At 40.0% G+C, this 24514-nt stretch overlaps 1 protein-coding gene across 4 annotated transcripts in view; it reads left to right on the forward strand.

The window, feature by feature from the left end:
• Nucleotides 1-24514, forward strand: part of srgap2 (SLIT-ROBO Rho GTPase activating protein 2) — a 126301-nt gene that overhangs the window by 29164 nt on the left and 72623 nt on the right. The window contains exon 1 of one of the 4 annotated variants that reach the window (XM_065241425.2): nt 21844-22234. The exons of 2 other annotated variants lie outside the window; for them this stretch is intronic. The gene's annotated coding sequence lies outside the window, so the exon portion shown is untranslated. Of the gene's footprint in view, nt 1-21843; nt 22235-24514 lie in introns of those variants that run through there. One more of the 4 variants, XM_065241424.2, reaches the window with a different exon arrangement.

Here is a 24514-nt window from a genome sequence, read left to right on the forward strand (position 1 = left end):
GATATGAACATTTAGCTGTGTAGGTCATCAGTAGGTTGTTTTTTTCGGTCCATTTAGAGGTGATAAACTGTATCTTCTCATTTGTCAAAGTAACTCAGTATGTTGTGTAAGTGTGAGTGCATTTCTCTTCCACCCTTTAGCAGTGTTACAAGTATATTAATAATTAAGCAGTAGATGAAAGAGCACAAAACAGACAGAAGAAACCGAACTTCTTTTTGTCTCTCACTTTAATGTTTCTGCTTCCTGTTTTCTGGCTTGTACAGGAAAACCCAGCCTGATCTCACGGGAATTCGTAAGTATTTTACAAGGTGGCTAATAATCCGTATTCATAATCGTTCAAAAACGTATGATTAAAATCATTACACTTTAAAACAAAATGCAGCATTAAGTTAAAACAACTTGTTTTGGCAAGTCTACAATTTTAAGTTGACATAACTTATAAAAACTGTTTAACTTAATTAGTTAAGTTAAAGTAACATGAAAACTTTGTTGATTTGTCAAAATGTTGAATTTTTATAGCGTATGAAGCCCCAGGGGCATCCTTCCGATCTATCTGATGAAGCCAATACGGAAGTGATTTAAACTGCAATTCATCGACTGGCCACTAGAGGCAGGCTCCAAAAGGGGGTCAACTCCCATAGACCTCCATGTTAAAATGGCCAACTTTACAGTAGAAAATAATGTGTTTACAGTCTGATACAAAAAGGGTTTTTGGTCTGTATAGCTAATTTTGCTCTTCATTACAACTGTGAGGGGGGTGATTTTCTTTTGTAACTCATCCGTTTAAATGATATTAAGCCTTAACGTTCTGCATAATTTAGGGCGTGGCCACTTGAGTGACGGTTAAACAGCCACTGCCGTCACTAGACTCGAGCTAGGCGGGCGTGGTTTCAGCAACCAGTCACCTCAGTTTCACCCACATCCCGCCTCTTTACCCATTTTTGGATATCTGCGGCAGCCACCGCCTACTTCTAAAGATCCAAAACGATCTTTAGAAGCCTATGGGTGATGTCACGAACACCACGTCCATCTTTTTTTACAGTCTATGATGAAGCCCCACCCCTAACCTCATCCCAAACCCAACATCACTGGGGTTAAAGCAGATTGTAATAAAGCTTACGAATAAGATCAGACAAATTATCTACATTGTAAAATAGTTACGAATTGCCATGAAATTATGTTGGTAACCCCACTCCAGTGTTCATTAGCCAATCCTGTGCCATTGACTTCCATCATAAACAAAACTGTGTGATCCAGAAAAGCACTTGAGATTTGTGAAGATGAAGAAAGGGAAGCTCTCATTTAGATAGTTTTGTGTTGGAGCATGGAGTGGATAGCTTACATTTTGTTTGGGTTTGCCACTCCCGGGCCCCTCAGATAACATGGCCCCACTACTGCAGGAATATCCGTCATGCGGCCCAATCTTATTTATTCAGCTCTGAGGAGCCCAGTGTAGATCCTCCCTGTGTTCTTCAAGCGACATACAGGAAGGGGTGTGGCTTCAAACGCAGAGGCCAGCCATTGTCTTCCTACAGTATCTCACAGAGTCGGTAACAGTTTACACAACTGCAGTGCTGCTTTATAACAGTTTCTGCAGCTGCCAGTGCCAGGAGCCTTTCAGTGCTTGTGTTATGAATAGATCTGCAGTGCATCAATGCATCTCTTGGAGTCCCGGATTCACGCTGTGTCCACTTTGCATTGTCTAATGACGCCTGTTGGGGGGAGTTTGGCATCCCGCCACTGACCTCTGCTCTCTGCGGCCCCCGGGCCCGTCAGCGGCGTTACTATAGTAACAGTAGACACCCGAAACAGTCATGATTGTCTTTCTGTGAAACAGAGGAGGAATGGCACAGCAGAGCTCACGGTGCAGTCAACGCTTAATGGGTTTCCGTCTGATTTTGTTTGGTTTTCCTTGTTCACATGTTGCAGTTATTGTGTGCAGTAGACTGTGTATTTAAATATGATACAGAGATGCCCCTTCTTGCTATTTTTTTGTCTTTTATAGCTTTTTATTCAATGGGAAAGTGAGGAGAAGACAGGAAATTATATTTGGTACACGAAATGGTAACAGGAATCAGGAAAGGACCGCAAACCAGGACTTGCAATATGTAACCGACTCAAATCATGGTATAGCGTGACTAAAGTCACATGGGTATATATGATCTCTTTAATATAACGTGCCCAAACTTTCTTTTTAATATGAAATATGTAAACCAAAAAACTGTTCTTCAAATTAAATTAGTATTGAAGTAATACAACCACCTTTACTTCTTTCCCATTCCTTCCAATGGTCCACCTCAAGACCCTTTCTGCTGATCCAATATCCTGTCTCTGCAACGCAGGGGTCCTCCATGATCCCCTTCATTTACTTCCTGTCTTACTATAGTAAACCATCATGAAATACATGCTTATGGTGATAAATGCATGGGGTGACGGTTCCGGTGTCATAGGTTAACCTCAGGCGAGGTTACAGTTGTAAACAAACACATGCTGAGTCTCTGATGCAAAACTGTGTCTCAGACAGCCATTCATTGAGGAGCTATGCCATCTGCCTTCCAGGCACTGTAGGTAGCAGTATTCCCGGGCCTTTGAAAGTTTAAATCATCTCAGGGGATCTTTTTAGCAACTTTACATCCAGCTGATTATAGTAGTGGCCTCCGGAAACATAATGCTACAAACAAGTAAACTATCATTCATGTTAAGTCTCTGATTTATTCCAGTTGGCTTCACAAAGGTACAAAGTTTTCCACAGTATGTCCGAAATGTTAAATTATCCTATTAGCAGTGGATATTCACAAGTAAACATTTTCACATTACCATAATTACAGTAATCTCTGCAGGCTAATCAGGTTTTGTGCTTCTCCAAATTGCCTTTTGCCATCATGTGCGCAATCTGTAGATATTTAGAGCTTTTAAATCCGATTATTCGAGTCGGTATTATGCATAGCATTATACAGCGACACCACTGCCAATGCCCTGAAGTGAAACGTTTGTAATGTCTGATATATTTTTATTGGAGAGCTTCATTACTATAAATGGCTCATTTGTGCGGAGTACTTCATTCAAATATCAAGTAACATTAGAAAGGTTTCAGGATACAGACCTCACTGCGGTTCTCATCATCTCGGTTATTGCCAATGATTGTCCATGTATGTCAAAAATAATCATCCCATCATGTCTCATGCTGCAGACACACATGGCCGTTCATAGCAACCTACCCCTGATTAAACCCATAGGGGAGATGAATTACTCTTAATATAGCTGCAGTATTCGACACTACCAAATTGAACTGCAGCTGACTGCTTTCCTCTTTGCAGATGGTTATTTCACTGAGTAATGCATTTAAAATAAGGTATTTGCAGCATCACTTTGCAACGCCAGTTCTCTTTTGTTTCCATGTAAATGACATCTTCACAATTTCTGCAATCTGCATCGCTCTGGCAGCATGAAACTTGGCATCTCTCAGTATATGCTGTGGAATTATAGAGCACCTGCAGTCACCTTATGGTGCGGTACAATTCATTAAGAGAACAGAAACGAGCGATGCGGTTCAGGACAATGTGTCCCGAATGCTTCCTCCTGCATTGCAGCTTTCTGTGCCTGCGGCTGCAGGAACTAGAACAGCACCAGACGTTCCCCAGAACACAGAATAAAGAGAGCGGTGATGAAAGGATTTGCTCTGGATCTTAAAGTTTATAAATTCGGTTGCAGAATTTGTAGTGCAAGCCATAAATCAATATGCCTTTCATGCATGATTACAAAATGGGTCGAGATCTGTTTTTAGATATCGGTTCTGGTTTTTGTTATTCACGAATTCAAATGAAAGAATGTGTCTAAATATCATTTTTTTAATTAGACACAGTTGTCTGCATCTGGAAATACCAATAAATAATGCAGCTGAGGTTAGAGTTTGACACTGAAGATAAAAGTCTTCTGCTTATTGATTCCGGGTATCAACAGTAAAATATTTCAATCTGCACTTTTATAACTGTTTGATTAAATGTGATGAATTTACTTTGCATTGAATGTTAACACTGTTTAAAGGGCACCTATTTCATTGCTAAAAACAACGTTATTTTGTGTATTTGATATGATACAATGTGTATGTGTGGTTTATGGTTAAAAACACATTATTTTCTACATACCGCATATTTTTGTAGCTCCAGATTTCACTCTCTTCCTGAAATGCAAGGATTTGAAAAGCTCTGTCTCCCTGATTGGTCAGCTAATCTGTACGTTGTGATTGGCCTGAATACCTATGACATCAGCAGGAAATGTGACGCTACTTAAAAAGTTTGAAAGATTCGGTTGCTAACAGGAGTTAACTTACAGACTGAGAGTCGAGAAATTATGATAACGTTGGTCTTGTCTACATCACCAATCCAAGGAAGTAAACTGTTGCCTACAATCCGTGTGTTTGTTGTAGGGATCGACCAATATGGATTTTTCAGTGCCGATACCGATTTTTGTTTCATCAGCCTTAGCCGATGACCGATACAGGCTGCCGAATATTTTTTTATTTAAAAATATATATATTTGGAGCCGATACTGCTTTTGCTCACTCAATTTACATCAGAAAAATTATGTAAAAAAATGGCATGTTGTTAAAAAGAGATGTTATTATTTTGGACAGTTCATTTTAGTCTAGGACTAGTCTAATCCCTGTCCGGGGAACTGCCCCATAGAGATGAGAAATAAAAACCCGCTTTGTTCAGCTATGATCAGCTGTTAGGTTGAGCTTTCGATGTTGTCATGGAAAGGTTGGTTGTTTTTAGTCACATGACCTGCAATCGCTTGCGGGTTCCAGCACTCTTGTCTTAAATATGGCAGAAAAAAATCGGCGAACATGGCAGCCACTTATTGGCCGATACACATAAAACTCGCAAATATCGGCCGATATATATCGGCCGGACGATATATCGATCTATTACTAGTTTGTTGTAGCCCAAGAAAAGAGATTTAAGTTGGAGTCAACTTGCGTCATCGTTTACTTTGGGATATGTACCTTTTGCATATCGTTTACGTACTAATACACCAAAGGAAATTTAAAAACGTGAATCGGACAATAGGTGCTTTTTAAAACTTGCATTCCTCATGCTAAACATAGGCAAAGTGTCAAAAAGCAGTTGGACCTCTGACGGAGTATTTCTGTGCCAAATGCACTTTGACATTTAAGTGCAGGAAATACAGTGGATGTCCTTATATGGGCACATTAACCAGAATATCGCAACCAATAACTGACAAGAAAACGACATCACCAGAGAAGTGTGTTGTTGTTTGAGAGGGAAATTTAGGGGTTGTGCACACCAAAACTTTTAAACGCTGCTGAAATGGCTGGAGGACACCGATTGCCAGCTGTTTTTCAGCTGAGTGCCAGCTTTCTTCAGCTGAGCGCTTTGGTAGCTGTGATACTTCAGCTGCCAGCCGGTTAGTTGCTGTAGTAATGTCTCGCCCCTCCTCAACTGTGATTGGACGGCCGTGTGAGAACTGACATTGACAAACGAAGCTTTTCTCCCAAAATTGAATCTCTTTCAACTCTCGACGCTCAGCGACGAGCGCGGAAAACCCGCTAGCTGCTGGCTTATTTGAAAAACAGAGCTTCCATTGGAAACAACTAAAAACATGTGCCGGCCGCGGGCGTGAAAGCTTTGGTGTGCATGCCCCCTTAAGTTTGTTCAGCTTTTCAAAGACCCCAGCCTTATGGAACAATGAATATAGTTTGTTTATCCGGAGTAGCAGCGGAGTGGTGCGTGTGTGTTTGTTTAACACTGGATTTTGTTGAAATGGGGCCGTCCCTACCGGGTCATTAGTCACAGGCGGTAGGTAAAACTGCATCAGATGTCTGTGTTTTTTTGTCAATCAGAACATAAGCACACAATGTAAACGACACGAACATGTAGTGATCATAAGTTATCCAGATATAGTGAGATAATATTTTACTTGCTCGTGACTCGCTCCGCCCATGGTACGCCTCGAGGGGGTTGGGTTTATTAGAAAAGAATCGGTACAGCTTATCTGTCTTTTAAAAAAATCTATAAACCTAAAAACTCTTTGAATATATGTAGGATGCAATATTTCTCTTTAGGTACTAAAGATTAACATGAGATAAGCAGAAACAGTGTTATATTTTATTTTTTTGATCAAGCCTTTTTGAATAGACCGTGTGAACACATACCATAAACATTTGCTGGAAATTTCACAATTTCATTAAAAGCCAGTACAGTTGGGATATACATGTATCATGTGTGTCCATGTTTGTGTGAGAGATTTATGATCAATGGCAATTATGTTTTCATAAATGTAACATTTACTAAAAGTAAACATGTCAGCTCGGCCAATGTATCTGTCAATCACAAGATGCATTTTCCTTATTTGGGATTCAAAAACAATTCACAATAGGCTTGATATTGAACAGATTTAGTTACAGTAGTAGCCCAAATTCTCCCTTCTTTTCCTTTTTCTTGTCAGATGTTTTGTCTTGCCAGTGCAGTGGTATTATACCGCATGCCAGAGTATTTTTGCTGAGGTGTTGCAAGCTGCTTTCTCATCCAATTCACACTGGCCTACTTTCAGCATGTTTGTGCGTCTGCAGTATGATGCTAGCACAATGGATGTGTTACGTGGCATTGGCACAATCCATCATACAAGAACAGGTCATGAGCTGGTCATTTGCTACAATTTGAGGATAGATTCAATCCAGTGGGCTTTTTAATAGGATGTACACTCTTTGTTTCACCGGCAGATGCTAACAATATTGCACCCATCATCCTCCTGCCCCACGGCTGTATTTTCATTGGCGAATGGGATATTTCCTTGGTTTTTAAATGGCTGTTGTATTTCACATCACATGTAATGTCGCATGCATGTCGCAGCCACCACCCGGCCCTGAAAACCTGCCGCTCTCCAAGTCATTACATGTGCCGCTGTTCCCAATCGAGTGACTAAATCGCTCTCACACAGTCCGCAAACTGCCGGGATAAGTTATGCCACCCGAGAGCGAAGGGAGGGGGTGACGGAGCGGAGAGGCTGCCGGATGATTAAGATATTGCAGTCATTGAAACAACAAATTCTGATTCAGCTGTTTTTATGTGTCCTCTATTCTCCTTGGCTTGAGACAAGAGACTGTATAACATTTTGTCAGCTGTGCTCATATAATGAGATTGTGAGATAGCTTTCACTTCCCATAAAATAAATATTTTCTTTGTTCCATCTCCGCAAGCTCTTTCTTGCAGAAAAGCACTTGCCAAATCTGTTAGTTTATTGCTAAACTTTTTTTATAAATTAGATACTGTATTTTGATGAGAGCGCCTTAACTCTGGAATGTCTCCACTGGATCATGGTTATTCAAAAGCAAATGTTTTGCCAGGGATTTTGGCAACTCCAAATTCACTGGGTCAGGGAATAAAACGGCAGTAGCTGAAAAGGCTTCACATGTTCCCCGCAATTCGGGCACTTCAGAAAGGGCCCTCCACTCCAGACTGGGCCGCCAGCACAAAGCAGGTCTGTGTGCGAGGACAGGAAGGGGTTTGAAGTTTTACAGCAGTTATAATGTCGCCCTTGTCTAAGCGAAGGAAATGCAGCTACATTCTCAATGAGTTATACCACACAAGGCCAGACGTCGACATCGCTCCCCGGTCACGTTTGTGAGCCACTCCCACAACTACTTAAAATCAAATTTGTGACACGAAATGCTGCGAATGTTATTAGAACTTATACCACATGGCTGTTGAATGCTTTATTCTGATTGGTTGAGAAATGTTCCACAGGATATGCATTATTTCTCAATAAACGCACACCTAACCTGTCAAATGTCTTAAAATAACCACCACAGAAATGTTTGTGGTAACCGGAATAGTTGATATTATTAATATTATTATTTTTATTCCTTTTATGATGATACACTTTGAAGTCTTGTCTTTCTGTGCTTGTTTCTCTTAGACATTATATTGTTACCGGCCACATCATTATAATCGGCATCTGCCCAAACTGCGTATTTGATGCATTGTCAGTAAGACCCTGTTTTATACAACAGCCAAGCCTTTAAATTCTGTACGAGAGGTTGACATTTATGTATACATATCTATCTAATACATAACTTTTATGATCAAGTTCTTTTAAACAGAGTTATCTCTACCATTTTAACACTTCCCCTGGCATTTTTATACTTCTCAGATGAAATTACCGCTTCGAGATGGTTTTGATAACACCCTAAATGTTTTCTGTTTTGGTGCCTTACCGTCAATGTGAGAACCTCAGGCCCAGTCAGTCATTTATTGCTGTTATCGGCCTTGTGCATTTACCATTATGTTAGATCTTGCCGCAGGGTCACAAAGCTCATCCTTAGATCAAATTGCATTTTGAACACCACCTGGTTTAAGAGGGCCAAAAATGACTTAAAATGCTGCCAGTTTTATTGACCGATAGCTATCGGGTTTCCACGCTCTTCGGCGATCACTTAAAAACAAACAAGTAGCTAAAGTGAATTTTTATTGATCGGATATGGAGTTGGTTAATCTCTTTGTGGTTGAATTGTGGGGAATAAATCTATTAGATGTATGTTAGGTAATTGTACATACACGTTCAATATGTTATGAATGTTTTTGTATAGGTTTTGTTTTATTAGAGATCATTTTGATATCTGAAGTATTTAGATGTTATCTTTTTGAATTATACTTGACAGGATCTGGATATATATCACATTACCTGTCTCAATTAAATTACTTATTTGTTAGTTATGTTTAGATTATTCTGCATAGCTCCGCCCACACCTAAAACTGATTGGACCCAAATCTTCATAAATATTAATCTTAAAGCATTGATGAGGTAAGATAAATTGTGGAAGCAGTAAAACGTTAAATTTGCTGTTAAAGGGGACATTTCACAAGACTTTTTTAAGATGCCAAATAAATCTTTAGTGTCCCCAGAGTACGTATGTAAAGTTTTAGCTCAAAATACCTCATAGATAATTTATTATAACATGTTAAAATTGCCACTTTGTACTAAGTTACTGGGTTGATCTTTTTCACATTTTGCACTGGGGACCCAATCATAGCACTTAAACATGGAAAAAGTCAGATTTTCATGATATGTCCCCTTTAAAAGTATTTCAAGTTTCACAATGTGCCGAAGTTAAGAGTTATATCAGTTATGTCTTGTATTACTTTTTGTATAATATGTTTTGGTGCATGCATTGTTTCAGCAGGTATCATACATTACCCAACCTTATGGTCTTCTGTTTATATGTGTGTCAACTGTGATTTGGCAACAAGCCCGATTAATTCCACGTCCACACTTTTTTATGATAAGATCAGGCATGAAACTCTCCTCCCATCTGTGCTCTTTTCCCTGCCGTTGCTCCTGTATTGACACAAGGCTCTTATTTGCTCAGATGTAACTCTCGGTTCATGCACGCTGTGACTGTTTTAGTGTACGTAGACACGCACACACTCTCTCACAATATAATGTGTGCTCTTTTCCAGCAGTTTTCTTTGGTCGAGCAGAATGTCTCAGAGGATATATACCATGAAGTGTTGAGCTCAGGAGAACCGCAGCGGTCCACCAACACAATTCAGCACTGTTCCTCATACAAACACAACCTCGTGCAGGAATTCAGCATACGCCACAGTTTCACCGGGTGTGCGTGGTGTCTGTTACGGGCGCAGTAATTTAATAACCTCTTTATTTATGTAGTATTAAAACGATGTGTGTCTTTAAAGCTGCTTCGACCCAGCTATTAAATCATCATCGCGCCCGTCTCGCCAGCGCTGTGCTTTGAAACTTTAATGCGCTTTTGGACCATGACCGTGCCAGTCTAATGCCCTCCTCAATACAATACTGCAGGCTAGATAAACAGTATTTCAAACCCACACAAAGTCACCGCCATACTGAAGTGTGGCTACAATTAAAATGTTATAATGTAGCTTTTCATAAGTAACTGTGAGGTTAAAATATAGAGCAAATTTATTATCAGCTGTCATGCAGAACCAGTACGTGTTTGCTTTTTCAATGCCGCCCCTACTGCAGAGTAAGCTATATGCTCAGTTTATGCTTTAGATTTATGCTTAAAGGGACACTCCTCTTTTTTGAAAATAGGCCCTTTTCCAGCTCCCCAGAGTTAAACCATTTGTTTTTTACCATTTTTGAATCCATTCATCTGATCTCCGGGTCAGGTGGTGCGACTTTTAGCATAGTTTAGCATAATCCATTGAATCTGATTAGGCCATTAGCATCACGCTCAAAAAAGACAAAAGAGTTTCGATATTTTTACTATTTAAAACTTGACTCTTCTGTAGTTACATCGTGTACTAAGGCGACAGAAAATTATAAGTTGTGATTTTCTAGGCCGATATGGCTAGGAACTATACTCTCATTCTGGAGTAATAATCAAGGACTCTGCTGCCGTACTATGGCTGCAGGAGGTGCAATGATATTACGCAGTGCCTGAAAATAGTCCCCTTGGTACCTTTCAATAGCAGGGAACTATTTTCAGGCACTGCGTAATATCATTGTGTACCTGTGGACCTAAGTGTATGACAGTGATAGAGACAAGTGACAAGTCTTTGAATATTGAAACTTGTACCCGGCACATAAGGTCCCAGCATACGTCAGCACCACAGAGGCTAGAGTTGAACCTAGCAAAACCCTGTGTGGGTGTGCAGGGTTTCCCGCAGAAAATTTGTTAGTTAGGTGGTAGGGTTGTGCAGGTGGGCGGGCCGGGGGCGTGGCAATCAAAGGGGTGGGGGGCATACGCGTCATGATGAAAATATTTTTATTTAAAACACTCAAATAAAACTCAATTTTGAAGAAACTATGACAGAAAATGAACACATACTAGATAATTGATGAATTAAATGTTTTATCAACAGGCTAGTTATCCTCCAGACAGTGACGGACCATGTCTTTCTCTCATTTCGGCCATGTGGCGCGTGCCCGCTCGCAGTGTGAAGTGCGTCCACGCTATTCTCCGAGATGCACTTGACGGCCTTTTGTGCAGCGAATTTTTTTTTGTAAGACTTAGTTAAGGTGGTAGGGTATCCCAGCTTAGGTGGGCCTCCCGAACTGAAAAGTGCTGCGGGGAACCCTGGTGTGGTTATGCATGGGTACAATGGCAGACAATGGGCACCAGGCAGTCCTGTGCCCCACTAATCTCATTTCTGCCTTCTAAGCAGGCTGTGATGTTGAAGGGGTCAGCTTACCTCACACGCCCGTAAACATCATCCTAAAGCAGAGATCATAAAGAGAACAAGACATTGGCTTAGTCTAACTGCAGGTGGTCACCAGCCAGAATGGCCATTTTGTTAATTTGCTCAATGTTCTGCAATGCTTCCTTGTCCTGAGCATAATGTACCATTTGGATGATGTAGTGTGAAGAAGTATGAGGTCATATTCGTTCCCTTGTGGCTTGCATTACAGAAGGATTAAACAGATCTGGCTCTGTCTTACTGGTTTTATCAGTTAACACATACAATACTGATTGGTGTTCCTGTATCTCAGCTGGTTAAAAAGCCTAGTTAGACGCATACATAATGATAAAAATATGTACTGTAGATTAAATGCACTATAAGTCGCTTCGGATAAAGGCATTTGGCTAATGCATAAATTTAGATGTACATGATTTAAAAAAAAAAATGGTGACTTTACAGTGTTTCAATAGAGTATTTAAACTATAAAGACCCATCATCTATCTTATCTATTATCAACACAGACATCAGAATGAACATGTTACGTGCGGCATGTTAGGAATGAACAGATGTCTGTGCATGCAGAGATAGCCTACCACAGCGATGCATTTTTTTTTTTTTGAGGCAAGTGAAGGTACATTAGATATTCCTGCTGCCTCATTTTTGTTGAATATTATTAGTTTGCCCTCAAACACCTTTAGGAAACGGATGCTCTTGAGATCATTTCAAATACATCATCTCTTAAATGCTTGTTCTGCAGATCTCGGGAGCATTCAGGCCAGACCTGCTCATCTGTTACTGCTGGTGTCAGCACTGCCAGACTGATGCCAACCGCCGACTCAAATTCACTATTGCATGAATGATAAGTTGATACAAAGCAAATTGCCATATAAAGTGATAGCAAATTGAAAGTAAATATGAATGTGAGACGTGCTTATTGCTAGTGTCTGCTGGCTGTTACTTCTAAAATTACAGGCCTGGGTTTTGTATGTAATCTTATTAAAGTTAAAATGCTCTCTCATCTTGATATCTTTAATATTGATCGAGTAAGGTCATGTCAAAGATTGAAGTCAATGTAAAATCAATGAGTGATATAAAATTTTGATGCTACAATCTCATAACTAGATTGGACTTTACCTGGATTTCACATATTTGGAAAACCTGTTTAGGAACAGTAATGAAGAACTGCACCGCATTGCACCTTTAAAGGGGTCATAGCATGAAAATCTGACTTTTTCCATAGTTAAGTGCTATATTTTGCTCCCCAGTGCTTCTATCAACCCTGAAAATGTGAAAAAGAACATCCCAGTAACTTAGTTTTGGTAGCATGTGAAAAGATAGGTCATTACATTTTGCTCCCCGTGTGATGTCAAAAGGGGATCTTATTATAATAATACCACCCCTTAATCTGCACTATCCAAGCATGGCACTGCCATTTAGTGCAGACAGCGAGAGAAAATAATTGACAGCACAATTGAGCTTCAATTTCAACAAACCACCATCATGGCGATCAATGTTTGCATTTCATCAGCTCATTTGCATTTAATAGGACACCCAAAAATGCCACATGCTCACATCTACAAAATAGGGTTGTAACGGTATGAGATTTCCACGGTATGATAATCGTCTCAGAAACTATCACGGTTTCGCAGTTTGCGAATTTTTTTAATTATTATTATTATAATCATCATTAGCTACAATGACCCTTAAATTAATAAAAAACAGATAGGGGTTTTGGTTGAACATATGGTTTATTATATTAAACTTATTTGGAAAAAAATACTTATTTGGAAAAAAATACACTTTCGAAAAAAGTAAACTTTAATTGTTAATCTTTTTTTTATTCTTTTAATTTAATTTTTTTAAATAAAATGATAAAATACTCATTGAAATTCTCTTAGAGCTGCTCTGGATATATTCATTTTTTGCAGCCACTCTTCGTCCACATTTCTTGCAAACTGGATATCCATATTCAAGGACAACCCCGCGTTCGTTTTTCGTATACCCAAAGTATTCCCATACTGTAGATTTTAACTTTTTTTGTGGTGGGGGATAGAGGATAGAATTTGTAGTCTCTGACATTTTCTCTGCGGTACATAAACGAGTGGAGTCTAGCAGTCACGCCGAATGAAGTTGCATGTGCGTAGTAGCGCAGGTGAGATCTGCTTTATTTTTTTCCAAAACCGTGTAGAAGCAAATGTTTACAGTATGATAATCGTAAAAGTTAATATCAAGGTATACCGCCATACCGGTATACCGTTACAACCCTACTACAAAATGGCAATTGTAACATGTTATAATAAATTATCTATATGGTATTATGAGCTTTAATACATTTTTTGTACTCTGGAGACACAAAAGATTTATTTTACTTCTTAAAAAAAAGTCTGGTGGCATGTCCCCTTTAGAATTACCTTTGTTCTCTCTGTCCTACTTTCTCTCACTCACTTTCATTTTGATGACATTGTTGTCTGTAGATTTATATGCATGATTGGAGGTAGGTGATGGTATCAGCGTCCCACCACACACTGTCGGCTCCAGTGCCAGCTGTTATCTACAGCATGGGAATGTCAGGTTCTGATAAGCCCCCTTCTTCCGTGCAGCCTAGCACCAAACTCATTTATTTATCCATTCTGTATTATTTTCCTCTTTCACCACACCATCCTTTATGGACTTAGCGTCTCTTCCTGCTCATTCATAGTACTGAATGAGATCAAATCTGCTGCCGGCAACTGTGTCATGTTAAAGTAGGATGTCAAAGTATATCTCGCAGTGCAAGTTAAAACCACATATGAAGTCTAATGAGACTTGAGTTTAAGTTGACTTTTATTCTAAAGTGTGGAAAATATATATGAGTGTATCTAAACATTTGAACGGTAGTGCATGTGTGCACACCCATATTTAATGGGTGTTCATAGGGAGTTGGTCCTCCTTGTTGCTATAACAGCCTTCATTCCCTTAAGAAAGCTTTTCTGTGAGGATTTGCTTTTCATCGGTCACAAGAGCACCCATGAGGTCGGGCACTAATGGGCTTGGTGTTTTAGGTTATCCCACGTGTTCAATGGGCTTCTGTTGTGTGAGTATTGTCAAGAAACTTATCTAGATGATGAAAAGTCAGCTGACGGGTGTATTAAATTTTGTCTGTAGCGCCAACCCATTCGTTCTCTTGCCCAGTTGTCTCTTTTAGTTCTAAGCCCTATAAACATCACTGTGTTTATTTATTGAGGAAATGCCACCCACTGTTTGTCTGTGTCAAGCATAAAGCATTGGCTGGCATTTTACTGCACAGTGCAAGTACAAAGCTACCCCCACCAGGAATCCCTATAAAGAATTGAATATACTGAAGGGTAGAGTATCTTTTCTTATAGTGGGCATAGAAACAGACATGGCCCTAAACTTAAATATTTGAGGGTTTGAGTACCGGTGTGAAGGTCTCTTCTTTCAGGGTGCAGTTTCAGAGTTTGACCTCCACCCCCTGTGTTTCTTACACAAGGGTAAATTATTTATCACACCCTGTGCACATACGCATGATGCAAGCTGATGTTCCCGCCTGCGGGTTTGTCGCCCAGGCTGTTGTTTTAAACTTCCTGCCAAAGCTTGCTGGATTAACGCACCCCCTCACTCAAATCCCCAGACTAGCGGGAAAGCTGATTATAATGCGTTGTCCATTTGTAAACACAAACCGAGAGGATAAGTTCATCAGGCTTTATGGTGGAGTTTAACATATGTGTGCAAAATGTTTGTATAAAGTTGGGAGTGAAAATTGTCCAGCTGCCCGGCGCTAAGAGTGATTTATGCGAAAGCCTTGCAGTTTACTTCAACATCTGTTTGAACAGATCATTGGTTTCAATCCTCTCCACCCTCCGTTGTGCTTCTGTTATTCTCATCTGCTTTCTGCCTGATAAGATGCTGTTTTTAGCAGAAAGGGGTTGGGTAGAGAAGTCTGTCTATCAGTATCACACTTTCTCATAGATAATCAACCTACGTAAACTCCAAACAGCTGTCATTGCAGTCAAATTCAAGCAGATGTTTTTTTTTTGTTCTCACTGTGCCAGCGAAACGTAAATTTTTATTTACATTACGTTTATGCATTTGACTGATGCTTTTATCCAAAGCGAGTAAGCGACATATACAGTATTACAAGCAGTAACGGCTGGTGACTTCTTTTTTTGAGGACGCTCGATGCGAAGTTTGTCACAACATATATGTAGCCCATCATGTGTGTGGTTCCTTTTTTCAAAATATGTGTTCTGCGCGTCGAGTGATCCTATGTGCATCATATGTCTTGTCAAAATAAGTGCCTGCTGCATACGCGTCTAAAGGGTTAATGATAAAAAAAATATGCTCACGTTTACCAGATAATCAGAGTTTACTGTTAAGGGAGTCTCTTGCGTGTATTTTGTGAACATGAGCGTCTCTTTTATCATAAACGGTTTTGACGCGTGTGCAGCAGGCACTTATTTTGACAAAACACGTGATGCACATGGTTCACATTACGTAACAAACACATATTTTGAAAACAAAAGCAACACACATGACACTCCGAACACATATTTTGAATTTGTGCCCCCGCGGATAAGCAGTCACGAGTCGCCACTGATTACAAGCTATACCTTTCATCAGTAGTACTGCTCTCAATGGTGCTTGACTGTGTAAAAGTCAATGCCGTGATGCTATGGTGATTTGAATGTACGGTAGGGATGCACCGATACTGGTATCGGGTATCGGCCTCGATACCACATTTTCTAAAGTACTCGTACTCGTTAAAAGCCTCCTGATACCTGGAATCGATACCATGGTCTGAGAAATTTCTATGTTTGAGCGGCGTATAAGGGGTTAATGCCTCTTGTGTTGTGCAAAGAGGCAGAGTTTACAACAAACTGGAAAACTAGTCCTTTGTTTTTTTGTTAAATTATATGACTAAAGCTGTTACCTGTAAATTTAAATCATGTTTTTTTATTAAGTACTTGGTATCGGTATCGGCAAGTAATGAAATGCAAGTACTCGTACTCGTATTCCAAAAAAGTGGTATCGGTGCATCCCTAATGTACGGCAGGTTGTTACTATGTGATTGCTTACTGGCATTGGTCAAAAGTGCCCGCCTTAAGTCTCTGATCCTCTGTTTACTGCACAAATTCGGTTCCTTGTTTTTAATCTTCAATAGAAATATAATAGCAGAATTCTTGTCAATAAGCCTCACAACTTCTTCATTGATATACAAAGCACAAATGCTATTAAACAATGATAAGCAGTCATTAATCTTTTCCATGCTAACCTGGAGAGTATATTAATGTGAGAGAACCACAGTATGCGATCCTGTAATTCCTGGCCACGGTATCCGACTTGCCAGATGGCTGACTGGTTTCACGGCGTAGAGAAGGAGCGATGCAGTACATGGCACACTGGGGAGTGAAGAAGGAGACCAGACTGCATCACAGATGGCTGTGGCCGCTTGTGGCATTGGGTCTGGGGAGGGCTGGGTGAGGTTGAGAAGTGGCATCAGTGACACAAACCCTAAAGTCAGACAGAAGGTCGATTCATTATTACGGGCAGGAACAGAGCAGCTATACGTCATCAATAACTAAAGGTGTTTTCCTATTAGTGCATGCAGAATAAAACTGTGCAGTATATTTAAATTGTGATTCGATAGCAGCTTAGCTTGTCGTTGGCTTAGCTGGCGACTGACGTATTCCTGTGGGCGGAGCTTAGTCAAAAAAACTGTTCTGCTAACGTCATTAAAGCAGGAAGTAGAGGACTGTAGTCCAAACTGGCCGTTCGCTTTAGGCTTTGAAAGGTGAATTCTGTTAAAGAAAATATATCACCTGGCAGTGAACTTTGAGCTTTATCATTTTACAGGTATTATTTATGCTATTACAGCAACATGACACACTAACTAGGGTTTAAAAATGGGATCAGGAAGAACGTGACCTTTTAACGCAGGAAATCTGAACATCTAATGTAATAGGTGAATAGTACTGTGTGAAGTCTGTATGGTATCAGTATATGATGTGCATGCTTTGCATACTACACATATTTGCATACTACATTGTGTTTACCAATGTTTCCTATTGTGTTTCCTATAATTGATTCTAACTGAAAAAAAACATACTAAAAGTTTTTTTTTATAATATAATTGTATGCTGCTGGAGGTGGAAATGCTTGTGAATACTGCTTAGTAAGCGGTTCAGTTTCAAACATATCACAATCTCTGTTCATCTCATATTTCCCTCAAGGCTTTACTACACCTTTAATAATATCAAAAATTGCTTGCTTCCCATTGGTTGCCTTAGGGTTGCTCGTGGTTGTCTTTCACACGTAATGGGTGGAGTCTGAAGCACACATGCACGTTTACTAACGGGTCAGGGGGAGGTATCGGGTCATGGAGAGTTTCCTCTAATTGACTTGATTGAAGACTGCAGGGGCTCACATGTGACCTCTAAGTGGCCTAAATGGGAGGAAAAACACATTAGTGGAATTTAGAGGTAAAATGGAGGGAACGTCGACAACACACAACCCCCACAACAGCCGTCAAATCGTAACCAGGTGTCACAGGCCGTTTTCTGTGACAGCACAGGTAATCTGTCAGGTTTAAACGTTCTATGAAGCCAAGTGAAACAGGGATCAGCGGTTTTATCTGGTACAAGGCAAACAAATGAGCTTGAGTTTGTGTTTGTGTTCGGGCTTTAACGTCATGTTTCACAGGTTGAGGTTAAAGACTGTGTGATTTGTTTAACTTGTGTTAAGCTGTAGGTTTGGACTAGGGGTAGTTTAAAGGGATAGTTCACCCAAAAATGAAAATTCTGTCATCATTTACTCATTCTTATGTTGTTACAAACCTGTATAAATGTATTTGTTCTGATAAACACAAAGGAAGATATTTTGAGAAATGTTTGTAACCAAACCGTTCGTGGGCCCATTTACTTCCATAGTATTCTTTTTGTGGAAGTGAATGGGGTCCACGAACGGTTTGGTTACAAATAGGGCTGGGATAAACGATTATTTTTTTAACGATTAATCTAGCGATTATTTTTTCGATGCATCGATTAATCTAACGATTCATTTTGTCAGTCCGATTCGACTTCGATTCGATTCGATTCTCGATTATCTCCCCATTAATTAACTAATAGCAAGTTATACATGTTGATTTACATATCTGAATGTAAACATTTCAATATATCTTTATTGCTCTTAAAATTTTAAAATAAAAAAAGACTATACAAGTGCAAAATAATGCATTCTTAGACAGAGGTAGCATTCAAAAAAGCATTTGTACTGTACATACTGTGCAGTTAAGTAACCGTATAAAAATCTCAAGTTCAAATTACTTTATTTTACATGCATTTATGAGCAAAACCTCTTCAATGTGCCTTTTGATGGTCTGTGTAATTTTTATAACTAGATTTGTTTAATCCACATTGTTTTTCTGTCCATTTAATGACAGATATAAACACAATTATTTTAAGAAGCACATATATTATTAAATCTTTCTCTTAAGTTTATTAAGATAGATGAGGACTCGTTTACTGCTGGACAGAGAGTGAATGAAAGCGCAGTCTTCTGGCAACAGTGACATATTTCATTGCTTTCTGTTAAATTGCTCAAATGACTGTTTAAAACACACTTGGCATCACATTCATGATTTTATGGTAAAATGACACTTTTTCGCGTAAATCCACGAGCATTTAAACCATAGACAAAGCACTTTCACTTTAATTGAGCGTGAGCAGCGCAGCAGAACCACGCAGAAACGATTGCAGTACTGTTGCTACAGAGCCGCCCAAGTATTTGCAGCTGGCTCCGACCTCCGTTTATATCCGTTTCGAGCCGCGAGCTCGCGCTGCTCATGCGGCGGGGTGCATGCTTGTTAACATGGGCGCTGAAAAAACCACGCGCCGCGCGGCCGCAGGCACTGCTCACCCTTGCTGTGTGAAACCGGCGTGGACTGAAGCCAATTGCGTTGCTACTACTGCGCCGCCTTTTTGGGTCTGACGAATCGACGTGCATATTTTGCGTCGACGTATTTTTTGCGTCGACGTCGTCGATTACGTCGACGCGTTGTCCCAGCCCTAGTTACAAACATTTCTCAAAATATCTTCATTTTTTGTTCATCCGAACAAAGAAATGTATGCAGGTTTGTAACAACATTTGAGTAAATAATGACAGAATTTTCATTTTTGGGTGAACTATCCCTTTAAGCAGTGCATCGGGAGAATTATTGCAATGTTCTTCTTTCAGATAAAACGGGAGAGAGGAATGAAAGGTTTCATTTCTCAGATAGAAATCTAAGAGAAAGTACAGCAGATTGTGAAACACACACACACACACACACACACACACACACACACACACACACACACACACACACACACACACACACACACACACATCCTCTCATTCTCTGTCTATTGAGCAACCCATCATTTTCTGTGCTAATTGGCTCTGCTTCTCCTCTGGCAATGTCACAGATAGAAAAATGCATTTAATGAGAACTCTTGTGAGAATATGTGGTGTAAGCAGATGCCTTCACTCATCTCGCTGTGCTCTTGGGCTGCTGTCACAATAGAATTCCAAGCAATGTAAAAAAGAAAAACACAAACTTGACTCAAACTTGACTTTAAAGGCATAGTTCTCACAAAAATGAAAATTCTGTCATCATTTACTCACCCTCATGTTGTTGTTCTATATGAGTTTCTTTATCATGTTGAATACAAAAGACGATATTTTGATGAATTATAATAACCACAAAGTTTAAACTTTAAAGGGGACATATCATGAAAGACTTTTTCCATGTTTAAGTGCTATAATTGGGTCCCCGGTGCTTCTATCAACATAGAAAATGTGAAAATGAACAATCTAGTAACTTAGTTTTGGCAAACTATTCTCTGTAAGCATGTGAAAAAATAGGTAATTAAAATCTGGCTCCCCTTGTGATGTCATAAGGGGATAATACAGCTTCTTAATCTGCACTATCCAACCATGGCACTGCCATTTAGTACAGAGATCAGCTCATTTGCTTTTAGGACATACCCAAAAAGAGCCAATTTTTACTCACACCTACAATTTTAACATGCTATAATAAATTATCTATATGGTGTTTTGAGCTAGAACTTCACATACGTACTCTGGGGACACCAAAGATTTATTTTACATCTTTAAAGGAGGGGCAATAAGTAGGATTTACCCCCATCTAGTGGTGAAATTGTATTTTGCATTCAAACGAACAGTGCTCTCTAGCGCCTCGCCTTTCCAAATGCGTGTTGCAACTACGGTAGCCGTACTCACTGATCTCCTTGTCCGTTGCAGCTGGTTCACATGTTCTGATTGAAAACGCGTTGTGGAAACATGTTGGTAGGCTAGTGCTTTTTGTCCCTCTCTGCTATTATAGTTTATCAATACAGCGAAATGACATGGAAGCCTCCTTGGACTTACCCGTTTAATGTAAGTAAAGATAAGAAATTCTAAGCTTACAAAGAAAAGTCAGATCATTGCCAGAGGTCATTTGACACCAATAAGGACATATTTATGAATAAAGACACTGATTTTGATTAATAAAACACTTAAAATCCTACTTACAGTCCCTTTAAAAAGTCTTGTGAAATGTCCCCTTTAAAGGAGCATTTCACCCATAGAAACATTCATCTTTATTGAAAGTGCATCATATTTTTAGTCGAAATGTAACATACATTTAAAATTTGGTGCCTATTGACCGAGAAAAGGGGTGTTTGTAGTCTCATCCCCTCAACAAAGATATTGCACTTCCTTCTTTCAATTATGCAAAATGATGATTTTTACATCATTGAAAGAAGGAAGTGCAACACTGAAATCTGTATTTCTCCTGTCTCAGCGGTAACTGAGGAAATGATGCATGACCATTCAAAAACATGACTGGGGTTCTAACTATACAAAGCTTTATGCAAATCGGTGAAGTGTCCCTTTAAAGCAACACTAAAGAGTTATTGCTCTTTGCTCCCCCTACAGGTTAGAAGCATAATTGTTCATTAGCACTGTCGTAAATACTGCAGCATAGCTGGCTCTGATTGGATTGTAGGTCTGCCGTAAAGCAAGTTTTTGTAGTTTTTACTCTAACTTCAGGACCACTACCCGACGGTTGGAAACTTCTTTAGTGCGGTTTTGGCCGATAGAGGGCTGCAAAGCGAATGTGAAAGTGCCATTCACCCTGTTTTGAGTGGATGAACCACTGAAACTTTTTTGGAAACGTTATTTTAAGGTAAAAAAAACCTCTTTGGTGTTGCTTTAAAAGCACATTCTGGGGACCCCTGAGACTAATATTACTTATCTTGAAAAATTGCCATATTAGGTTACATTTAACCCTTAAAAGCAGACTTGCTGGGCAAATCGACAACACCAGACATTAAAAGACCCCGATCACTCCTCAATAATTTCCTCTTGGGCAGCCGCTGTGATAATGGACTGTTGAAAGTGTTAACCGAACCATGTGCCAATGGCTAATTGAAGATGTTCAGCCCCAGTCCCTGGCACTCGATCATTACAGTCAATGTTGTGCGAATGAGATAGGACAGCATGGCCGTGAGACAGTTTGCGACAGGCATCATCATTGGCTTTTAGACTGGAGTAAAGGTTGACTTCTGTTTTCCTAACAGCCAAAGAATTTCCTCTCTACTCGTGCCCAGAGTAAGCTGGCCTGAAGCCTCCGTAAACAAGAATCGACTTGGAAATGGAATCCGCTAGTGTTGAACTTTCTTTCGTTTCTCATTTCTTGTCCGTTTAATTCAACCTATTCTGTTTTGTCTTGTTTTTCAAATATATCACAACCTCCTACTGTGGATTTTTGAGGTCTGTGTTAGGTTTATACTCTTATCCCTGAGCTCCACAGCTACAGTACAGAAGTAGACTTTATGAGAGGAATTCCATCCCGCTGAGCGGGTAAGTTCACATTTGGCTCCTTCTTGACAAAACCTACAGTACCGGGGAGCTAGAGCTGCCCTCCGTCCCCCAGATGTTTTTGTTGGACCTCTGTTGGAATGCCCTGAACCTCTGCCATGAAACGGTGAACTGAGCTCCACAGGTATCATGTAAGCTAGCGAACTAAAATATCTTTTATTTTTACCAGTATGTATTTTGTTGTAGACAGATCAATAGTGGATTAAGCTGCATTTCTATTATTAACAGATTTTGATCAGTATGCTTCTGCTGTCTAAACCTAAAATACCACAATATATTCTTATTAATACCGATATGGTGTTCTTGCAGAGTAAGGGAGTGTTCCTGTTCAGTTCAGTTGGTTGAGCATTGCATTAGCAGCACTAATGTTTTTGGGTAGAGAAGAACCCATATTAAGGTCCCATTTTCATGTGTTTTTGAAGCTTTGATTGTGTTTACAGTGGGCAGCAATGTAACTTGTGTTTATGTTTCACGTGTAAAAAAAAACGTGGTATTTTTACTTCCCGTCATTCAGTTGGGAAGTAGAGGGCTGTAGTCCAAACCGGCCGCTCGCTGTAGGCTTTGAAAGGGGAGTTCTGTTAAAGAAAATAAATCGCCTGGCAGTGAACTTTGAGCTTTATCATCAGCCGATGGTGTGAGAATTGCTTTTAAGAACCGTTACCAATGATTGGCCGATATTTGTGCATCTCTAGTCATTGGTTCAATCTCCATGGAACACAGATACTGATCAATGAATACATTGTATTTGGGCGATATGCCCCATTTTTAGATTGTCCTATCGTCAGCCTGTGAGATTGCCGGTAGTATCACAATAGTATCAGGGGGCGGTATCAAGGGCAACACTGTCATAACCGCAACCTTCTTAAAACTGATGCCATTAGTCCATCGGCGTCATTAAGTCCAGGCGCTCTAAAATTTCCTGCGTGCCAGGGAGTGGGAACAACAAATTCGCTGGTTTTAACCTTATGCGTGCCTAACAACCTCTCTAGTGCAAGGATATGTCAGAGCCGCACGTATTACAAGTGCTAGAAGGAGTCCATTCTGCGTGCATTCAGGTACGAGCAAGAGTCCAAGATGCGTGCGAGAAGGAATCCGCATGGATTAAAACCTATCTCCCACAAAGTAAACCCTCTCATGTGAGGAAAAGTGAAACCATGATGATAGTAATAATAACTATCACCAGCTATCGTCATGAAAGCCTGCTGTTAGCGATATGTCTTACGATCGTCGATACACGATACTGTCATCTATTGGCACAACCCTGATACATTGTAATGCACTGTAAGTCGCTTTGGATACCTAGCAGTACTAGCCTGGTCCAACCAGACTTTTGTACATTCATTTCATTAGTACAGAGAGTCTGGCCACGCTCCATTGCAAAGCGTTACTTCCGTTAAGGAGGGTCCTCTGTTGAAGTTTAAAACGATTGGATCTGCCCAGAGTCACTCAGAATCTGCCAAAGCCAATCGCTAACGTGTGGTCGTGACGTATATCATGCACCGAAACCGTCCGGAAACAACAAGTCAGAATAATCAGACAAACAAAACTTAGCAAACCTGGTTCTTGCTCCGGCTTTAACTTCTGTATATTCGGCAGTTTTGCAACAACGGACCGAATAGCTTTTCTCACGTCTTTCTCCGCTGCCATTACTGAACTACAACTCAAACTGACGCACCCCTCAACGTCATCGTTCTTAGCCACCCCCATCTGTTTGCTGATTGGACCTGCAGATTTTTGCAGGAGAAAACGAATCTCTATAGAGAAATCCCAGACGTACTGCTGAAGCGAAATGAAAATTAAGTGGAAGCACGTAGGAGGGCGGAGCCAGGCTATAGCAGTACCTGCCAAATAGACAAATGTAATGTATGCAATTGTACATATCTGATACTCAGGATGTATGTTCTTTCTTTCTTTCTGTCCGCCATCTTGTTTTGTTGTCCATTATACCTGTTCTAAAGGTATTTCTTGGAATCCTATTAAATCCCTGTGTGAGATCTGTACTCGCGTTGTACATTGTATAAATAGGTGACAATGGTTTTCCACCTTTTTGGCTCATTTGGAGTAGCATCAGTTATGAAGATGGAGCATTTTCCTAAAGGAAATCCCACGCTGTGTTTCCTCTTCCACAATGAAGCACGTTTGCCCTGGAGCCGTAAATATGGGTCATCATCACAGGGCAATTATCTCCTTTAAATGTTTTAGCGATTAATCAAGGGAATTCTCTGAGCGATTGCGATTTTCAACCTCGGTGTTCACCGAGATTCCGGTTTCCATGGTAACGGTTTTGATTATGGAAATCAAGGAGAATGATGCTTTGATAATGTTCTGTCGAGTTGAGTTTATTTTTGAACCTCGTGTCACACACACACACTTCCTCTTCTTTTGTCACACCGAGATTGTTTATTTTGTCC

This window comes from Paramisgurnus dabryanus, chromosome 14 (assembly GCF_030506205.2).
Source record: "Paramisgurnus dabryanus chromosome 14, PD_genome_1.1, whole genome shotgun sequence".
NCBI classification, from domain to species: domain Eukaryota; kingdom Metazoa; phylum Chordata; class Actinopteri; order Cypriniformes; family Cobitidae; genus Paramisgurnus; species Paramisgurnus dabryanus.